The following is an 8,967-nucleotide window of genomic DNA, read 5'->3' as shown; positions in this document are numbered from 1 at the left end:
TTTGGTGGTGTGCCGTGTGATTTTTCTAATGTGAAATTATGTGTGTGGCTACCAAAAGGCTTGGGAAACCAGGGGTAAGATACCAGCAACTGCGTGTTAGGTTTAGAAAATTTTTTTTTTGTCAGTTCATTTTTTCCCAGATCACAAATCTCTAATTCTTGTTGCCTGACAATAGAAAACCAGGGGGAAAAAAGAAAATTAGCCACACTCACTCTTGCACAAGGTGTCCTCGTAATGTCTGCTATCTGTTACTTATTGCGCATGAGGGTTACTGTGAAAGGAGTCGTGATCTCCAACAGTGAAAGTGCTGTAATTCAGCGGGTTTACCCGAAAAAAGATTATGTAGTTTAGTTTGCATTATTCTCCTGAATTAGAGAGTTGAACTAAGGTAGTTAACCTGATTGCATGCTGACGTTGTGTGAATGAGATGATTCTGCTGGTTATAAGAATCTTTCGCAGAGGTTATTGTCTACTTATGTCGAGTGAAAGAACAGAGTTGCAAGGTGAGCAGGCGCTGTGGAGGAAGAGGTGACTGTTAGAGATAAGGCCGAGGCTAAAAGTTGAGCGCTCCACCATTTTGAGATCAGAGGCTGTCTCATACAGTGCATGCCCACGCTGTTCTAAATCACGTTGACCAACCCGGCACCAGTGTTGTATTGTGGTGTTTCTTGTTTCCTCCCCATTTTAGGACTCGTAACAGTGCCTAAACCTAACAATTCCTAATAAAGCCAAACCCACCCCCAAAAACCTAAAAAAAAGTGCAAAAAACCCAGGGCTCATATTTCCCATATTCACAAACAATCTCTGTGTTAGCAAGGCGTCACACCTTATGAGTAAGTTAAATTCTTTGAGCAATGTAGAGTAAGGAATGACTAAAAACTGAATTGTTAGCTTCTATAATGTTGCCCTTTAGCATAACATGCTGATGATTGATACATTTTTGCATGTGATTATTTATGATGCTCGTATTTTAAGTATTTAATGTGTTGATACTAACAGATTGCATCTTTTCTCAGTTACACTAACGGGGAGATCACTGTGAGCAAATGCGTTCTGTAATTCTGTACAATCTGAAAAACAAAATGAACTGTGTCACCAAAAGCTGTGATTGTTTGTGAGATCACTGCTGCACTTTCCCTTTTGTCCTGATGGCCACTTAATCTTGTTTTTGTGTTATTCCACTGGGTTGGAGATCTGAGCTCAACTCTAATAAGTTCCACAAATAGCATCACATCTGCAACATGTAACCTATGTGATGTTGTTTTTGTTTGTATGCTTGTTTAAATACCAGAGGGCACTGATGACACGCTGCGTGCACTCGCACAGTTGCATTTGAACAGTTAAGTAAACACTGGTTTTATGGTGGTAAATTTACATAGTTTAGTCAACTATAAGCACACAATCAAATATGAGACAGCATGAATGGTTCTTAAAGTTAAAGCGGTTAAATCATATCTGTCTCATATACATGAGGAGTCCTCTTCACACACTAAGATTAACTGTTAGTTCATCGTCCTATATATACTATATATATATATATATATATGTGTGTGTGTGTGTGTGTGTGTGTGTGTGTGTGTGTGTGTGTGTGTGTGTGTGTGTGTGTGTGTGTATTTATAGGCCCAGGAGCCACCACCAGTCCTCAGCAGAGCCTCAGTCTGGTGCCCTTCAACACTCAGAGCCCCAGAGAGCAGCCATTTGGCTTTTCTACCTTCAAGGGGAAATCCTATGAACACGTCATATGTCAAAGAATTGTCTGGCACTAGAAGCTAATCTTAGCACTAGCTTTGTGAATAGGGGTTCAGGTCAGGCAGGTTAGAACCAGAATCTCTTGACTTGCTGATCTGATACAACACACTTAAGCAGTCTTTGAGGGTTTCTAAGAGAAATAGGATTGTTACATCTGAGTGGCTGATGTTGGCTCAGACACTTTGTCAGGACACCATCACTACAGAAGAAGCAGGACCCAACTAAACAGCGTTGTACTATGCTCCGGGATGAAATCTTGGGGCTTATTTGTGATCTTTCACAAATATACGTACTCGAGCACAAAATATGTTGTATTAAAGCATATTTGAGATGCTTTCATCTATTCTAAAATCTTGTTTTTACTCATTTTCTGCTTTAATGCACAACATACCCAATGGGAGAGGAAAGAGCTGTCAAGAAGTTTGAATTGAGTCTGCAATCCTGTAGCATAAACCAGAGAATCCACGCCCAGTAATTGCATAGAAATGTGCAAAACTTTCATGTGGTGTTTTGCACCACATGAAAGCAGCCTATAAGTGATAAAACATAATGCTCTGCAGTCACACACTGATCAGGGTACAGTCGCACATTTAAAATGAACAATGAATGGATTTTATGTGCTGCTTTAGAAAAGCTGATGGTTATCTTCTGCATCTGTTTTGTGAGACCCACCAAACTGCAGATATTACTAATGTCCTGGTCCACATACCACACAGGCTCTGATTCCAATGGTGGTTCAACATTAGATCACTGGTAGCATGCACAGTTCATATTTCCACTGCCCAGTTCAGCATTCAAACAACAAACAACCCAGTAATCATGTTTGATTTAACTCAGACAGCATTTTACATTGATTGTAGTTTCAGCTGTTTAGATGTGGCATGAGAGCAGGAGCTGTTGTGGGAGAGTGAAAAAATATTGCATTATGTAGACATGGCATTCAGCCACTAATACATTCAATCCTCTTGATTGTAATTACACTTTACAAGAAAACACACACATAAAATGAAATCCATAAATCATAAATCTGAAGAAGCTGGCTGGTGCGCTTACAAGTGTTAAGTCTTGGTTTGAGATACCTGCTCGCTGCCCACTTTCAGCCACCTAAACAGTTTTTAATGGAGCCAAATTGACAGTGCAGTTGTGCATCTTTACTTATGAGTTCATGTTGTGTGACAAAGGATTAAGGAGTGAGTCTGCAACATCCCGACTATGCTTTTTGGTCAGAATATTTATTGTCAAACACAAAAATAAGAATCACAATATGACTTCGAAACAAGAGAGAGATACGCTGCAGGGACAACAGGGCCAGTGACAGCTGCCAAATGAAAGAAAGGAACAAAACCAAAGGTAGGCTAACAGTTCAGAAGAATATTAACGAGTTAACTATCTTCCTGCCTTCCAGCTGGTGAGACTAAAAATGACAACTAATGTGCGAACCGTGTATCATGTAGATGTGTGTCTGTAACCAGCCCAGTCCAAGGCAGTAGCTAGTACCTCAAACACAAAATGAACTCACCTCAGTACACGTGTACAACTTCAGACTGTGTCAGCAGTCTGCCATGTGTCTGCTTGTAGGACTTATGAACTAAATGACCATTTAAAACAAGAGGCACAGAAAAGAGCGCTCTTAATGTGAGTACATTAAGGGCGTACTCACACAAGGCACAGTTACTTTGTATTGTGCTCAATCAGCCACTCTCCCACTAGCATGCGCTCACTGCCCTTAACAACCTTAGCATCTCAACCCCTCTCTCACAGACACACACTCTCTTGTAGACCACTCTAGCAGAGGGCGGTGAACTTCAGAATTTGATGCATTTTGTGGCTTAATTTGGGAAGTGATGACGTAACGCCCTTTCACATATTTGTTGAATACTTAGAAAATCAATTTTTATGGAGATTATTCCAATATGACCGTATCACACACCATAAATCACGTCCCACACTGAGAACAGCCATGCTGGGCTTAGATACGGCATTAATTGGGTGGATCCACTAATTGGTGGAGTGAACTAGCCTCCTCACCAACCAGCAACAAGTGCAGACAGGAAGCAGAGTGCTTGGCACTGGTGACACATGACCAATCCCATTTGAGGGACTGTTTAATTCAATTCAGTTTTATTAACAACACCCACATATTAATAACCTTAGAAAGGACGTTCCACGTGCTTAGAGTTAGCCACAACTTTATTTCATGTTTGTTTGGTGTCATCACCCGGTTGAAAGCACCCAGTTGTGTCCACATTATCCTTCATGTTATCCTGAAGACTTCTGAGATAGTGTGTCTCCTTAGCAAAATGGCCCCAGAGCATGATGCAGCCCACGCTGCGAAGGTTTTCCTGGGGTTCGTTGCCTCACCTTAACTCCTCTAGCAAAATAATTCAGTATTTGTCTAATTTGGTCAAATTTATCTTCCTTTCAGAGGTTTTTTTATTTGACTGTTTGGTCATTCACATACTTTATTTGTTGATTTTGGAGGAGGCTCTTCTTTTTTGGATACCAGCCCCGTCCCATGCATGTGTAGTCAATGACACTGATGTTCCAGCAGTTTCCAGGTCATGGCAGGCCTGAGTCATACAATTTCTGTGCTCTGACAATTCAAACTAACTTTCTGTTAGTTGAGGTTGACAGTTTAGATTTTCTTCAGGCTTGGGCAAAGTTATTTACACATTTGCTTTACTGACTATCTTGCAAATGTAATTCTTTAGAAATAGGTCCAAAAATATTGTGTAAACCTCCCTCCCTCTTTCTGAGGTTTGCATTGATCTCCTTAGACTTCCACATTTTACTGTGTGCTGGTTTGTTTCTTTTATGCTAGAAGTGAGAACCTACCAGTTATCCTCAATAGAGGATAGAAAATTTGAATTAATGTAGCAACTAGCTGTAGTTTTGGCCCCTTAGTTCATTTAAATAAATAGAAACCTGTGCACCAAATTTCTTGGGTGTCTTTACTCTTTGCATGTATACTGTACAAAGATTCAGCACCAGACAAAGAACAGCTCAAATCGATTATTAAAAGCCTGACATTGCCAAAATGCTCATGCAATACTTAGAGCAGTGGCTGTGTAACATGAAAAACAGTCATTAAGTAGGCATCTCAAAAGCTGTTTTGGGGCCTCTTGCCTCAGTAATGGTGAGGGTCTTAATTTGTGAAAGTTGGTGGGACAGTATTTCAGCTTTCTTTATGCTGGTACAGAGAATTCTGCAATCCTGCAAGTGAGCTGCAGCACGACTCCAGTGGCAAGTTATTCTAGCTAGTGTGGACACTTTTGCCGTGTCGTATCTGCTGAGATTTCTTCATCTTGTTGAGGTTTTCAACATCTTCTGCTACTGAGAAATGACTCAGACATCCCCTGGGCAAACAAAGATAGCAACCAATGAATTCTTAACAGCATGCTGTCCTCTACTAATGGACTTCTGTCAAGAAACACATCACCATAATGGAGAATAATTTGTTATCAAGGAGCTCGCTACCTGAAAAGGGCCTTAGCGTAATGTGTGTGAAACTTGTGAGAGGGAGATGATGCATCCTAGTTTTGTTTTTTATAAGTTGTATCCTTGTCTGTACTTGCGAGTAAACTGGAATTTAATTATCAGAGATGAACATTGTGTTTGGCGTATAATGGAATGTGTGTTTTGAGAAACCCAAAGGCATAGTGTGTAGCAAAACAATGGGACATAATCATGTCATGAAAACAGCAGCTACCTTGTCTAGAACCTGCTCTGCTTTAGGGGAGGACTAAATTTGCGGTTAGCTCTACTCTGTGCAGGAGAAATGAGATATGCACCTAGGCGGCTGTCAAACCATTTATCATTTTAATAAGGGGCAGGTTGTTCTGAGGCCCTGAGTTGCTTTTCTCTTTTGCATGCTTCCTCCTCCAGAGGCCAAATTGAGTTTGTGAGCATAAGACATTTCAATACAGAATCCTTCTCCTCACATACAAGGTCTTGAATAATCCACCCCTATCTTATCTTAAAGACCTGATAGTACCACATGACCCCAAGTAGGGATGGGTATGGCACCGGTTCTGACATAAACGGTAGTAACCAGACCGAAAAGCAGCGCACATTTCGGTGCTTTTTGTCCCTGAGATGTCATACACTTTGGATTCTAGCCAATCATTTTACCTTTGCAAGCGTAGTAGGCAGGCCCAGGTACGTACGTTCTTTTAGAGCAGAGCTACAGATTAAAAACGTCCAAGGCGAAGCGGTCAAATTCTGGCTGTACTTCACAGCAAAAGATGCAAACTCAGCAGCCTGCAACAAGTGCTTTAAGGTGATACTGTGCAAACGAGGTAACACCTCGAATCTGATGAAACACCTGGCGACGCATAGCGTTTTTTTAAAAGCCGAGAAATGCACCGTATTTGATAGCTTGCTGCGAGACCTCACATCGAGCACATCTACTGCGGGTGTGGTGCCTGTTATCGGACCCAGAGTTAGCAACATCCCCCAAGAACCCAAAGAGTAGAGTCCTTGCCCCTAGCTCTGCCAGTGTAGCAGAAATGATGATGGCAGCATGATCCCTTCACCCTGGCCAAAAAGGCTAAAATGACCAAAGAAAAAGTGGGAAACAGCTAAACATGAGAGGTTTTTGGACAAGAGTGATACCATAAATCCCCTATAGCTGCAGAAAAGGCTAACACTGTTGTCTTTTTACAAAAAAACAGCTAAATATGAGAGGTTTTTGGACAAAGTTTGTGTTCTTCATTATTTAAGCACCGGTTTGAGCACCATTTAAGCACTGGCACCGTTTCAAAACTACCGGTTTGGTACTGGTATCGGATAAAACCTAAACGATACCCATCCCTAACCCCAAGAGAGCACTTCACTTGGACTGCAGGCTTACTTGTATTTAAGCTTTCAGGCCCTTTTTCTGTGGAACCAGCTTACAGTATGCCGCATAAGTCAGGCGACAATAGGTCAATGCTGCTATGTGTTGATACGCCACTCTTTAATCATTTAATCAGTATTTAATCACTCAGTATTATTAATACTGTGTGTCTTTTGTCCTCTCTCACTCCCCTTATCCCTAGCTGGAGGATGAGGCCTAATCACTGAAGGACCTTACCTTACCTTAAAATATAAAGCACCTTTAGCAACTGTTTTTTTTGTGATTTCTTGCTATATAAATAAAACTGAATTGAATTAAATGCTAGTTTGCCTTCATTGTCATGAGATCATTAGTCAAAAATGTTTTGACTTCAGCAGAAAACTTTGCAAATGCTTAAAATCCAAAAGTTGATAAATCATAAAAACTGAATTTATCTTTGACATAAACAGTACTTGGTGAACAATGTTGCAACTGAAGCAAAACATGTAAGACACGACATGGAATCAAACAGAATTTTCAACTCTTTGTACTCTGCAGGCAGGCAAAGGGAAAACATATGGCTACATGTTGGCATACAAGGTTGTACAAAAAAAGTATTTCAAACCTTACACCTCACACTATTCCAATGTTACATATACAATTTGCATTCATTTTAATGCATAAATAAATTCCAATCATATATGCATGGTGGTAAGTTTTGAGTAGGAAGAACTTCACTACTCTACATTTGCATAAAAGCCCAGCCTTAGTATTCAGATCATGGAAAGAGGAAATTAATTAAGACTTTAAATAAATACCACTGGGAGCCATTTTAACTGCTTAGTTATATGTACCACATGGAATTTTGTTTGCAAACACATATTTTATTTTTTGCTGTTTAAGTTAGAAATACTGTGGCGAGGCCTTTAAATGAGAAGACCTCTAACTGCTTGTTTTCCAACAGACGTGCAGTGTGATAAACATTAAAGAGCTGCTAAATCTTGCTATTCTACCTCACTGTTACCGTGGACAGCATTTTTATATGCTCACTGTTTGTTTCTCGGTGTATTTGCGGGCTGTTCAGCAGCTTCTGTGGTTTGAGAGAACCACAGGTATCTGTCTGGGTATTCTCTGCTGTACCAGTTGCGCAGAGTTACTTCAGTGAAATCGTCAGCGGAACATTAGCTAACAATCTTGTTAGGGATTACACAGTCCATAGCACACCACAGGAGCAGCAACACTGTCAGGCACAGGAGAATATTAACACACTAAATGGGACGTATTGGCAAGTTACAGGTGAAACTGCAAAGAGTAGCAGTTTTAAGAGCCTGGTGTTACTGACAAGTTCAGCATGTTTAAAAGTTATAGAGGAAACCAGAACATGAGTAATTATCGCAGATCCTTCATTTTCCTTTCCTCAGAAGCCTTTTTTTGATCAAATTAATTTGACTGGCAGTCACAAAAACATGTGCGAAAAAGCGTTCGCACTCCAAATGACTGTTTTCCTGAGTCACTTGAGTGTGACTCACATCTGAGTAGTGGGTGAAAGCAGTGAATCAGGGGTTTTCTGTGAACTACGGTTCTCTGACCGTCTTCACTAACAAAATATACTGTGGCTAACACAACCACACTGTGGGAGCCGGAGTGCTTATTGGCAGCTGATATATTTTTGAATTATGGTGCTGTGCGCTGTCATATCTTGGAGACGGTTTTTATTACTGTTTGCTATTTTATCTGTCACATCAGAAGTGGCACGATGAAACCACTTGTCTAGCTCTATAGCCAGATGCTCTGATAATTATATTTAGTCTACTGCTTTAGGATAAAGTTGTGAAAAGTGCTAATATTTTCATCTCAAATGACTTTTCTACTCTAATTTTGTTTGATGGTTGGTTTCCTTCACTTTTGAAAAGTGATATATGAATAAGCCCATAATGCTAGCTTTGTTAGCATCTGGATCAAATCAGCTTTTTGCTTATTGCATTGGATCACCCCTTTTTCTTAACATAAGTTTTTGATGAGCCTGTATTATATGCAGGCTTATAAGCCTGTAATATTATTGAGTTCCGAGAAGGGGGAGCAGGAGGTAATACTTTAAGCTCTCGTACCTTTTAAATTTACATGATCTGTCAAAAAAAAAAAACAACTAATTGGCCAATATGGGCACAGCGCTGACATACTAGCCCACACGAGAGCTTTCTATCAAAACTGAAACTGAATAATTTAGCAGTGGAACTAAAACCAATGACTGCAGAGGAGAAATCATTATCTGTGAAGTATAACTTTGTTTTTAACTTATTGTTAGCCCTTTTAGCTGTTTTAGCTGAGCTGTTCTCAGAAACAATGCCTGGCTTCTGCACTTCTTTAAGTGTCCTTGTCCATCCAGACACTTTTCTTTTCAA

At 40.2% G+C, this 8,967-nt stretch overlaps 1 protein-coding gene across 2 annotated transcripts in view; it reads left to right on the top strand.

The window, feature by feature from the left end:
• The window catches only part of LOC120722674 (kelch domain-containing protein 8B), a 185,716-nt gene that overhangs the window by 146,016 nt on the left and 30,733 nt on the right, over nucleotides 1-8,967 (top strand). The gene's annotated exons all lie outside the window — the stretch shown is intronic.

The sequence above is a fragment of the Simochromis diagramma genome, unplaced genomic scaffold (assembly GCF_900408965.1).
Source record: "Simochromis diagramma unplaced genomic scaffold, fSimDia1.1 OVJJ01000705.1, whole genome shotgun sequence".
Lineage (NCBI taxonomy): Eukaryota > Metazoa > Chordata > Actinopteri > Cichliformes > Cichlidae > Simochromis > Simochromis diagramma.
Note: the sequence above shows the minus strand (reverse complement) of the source record. Positions and strands in the feature narration are given on the sequence as shown.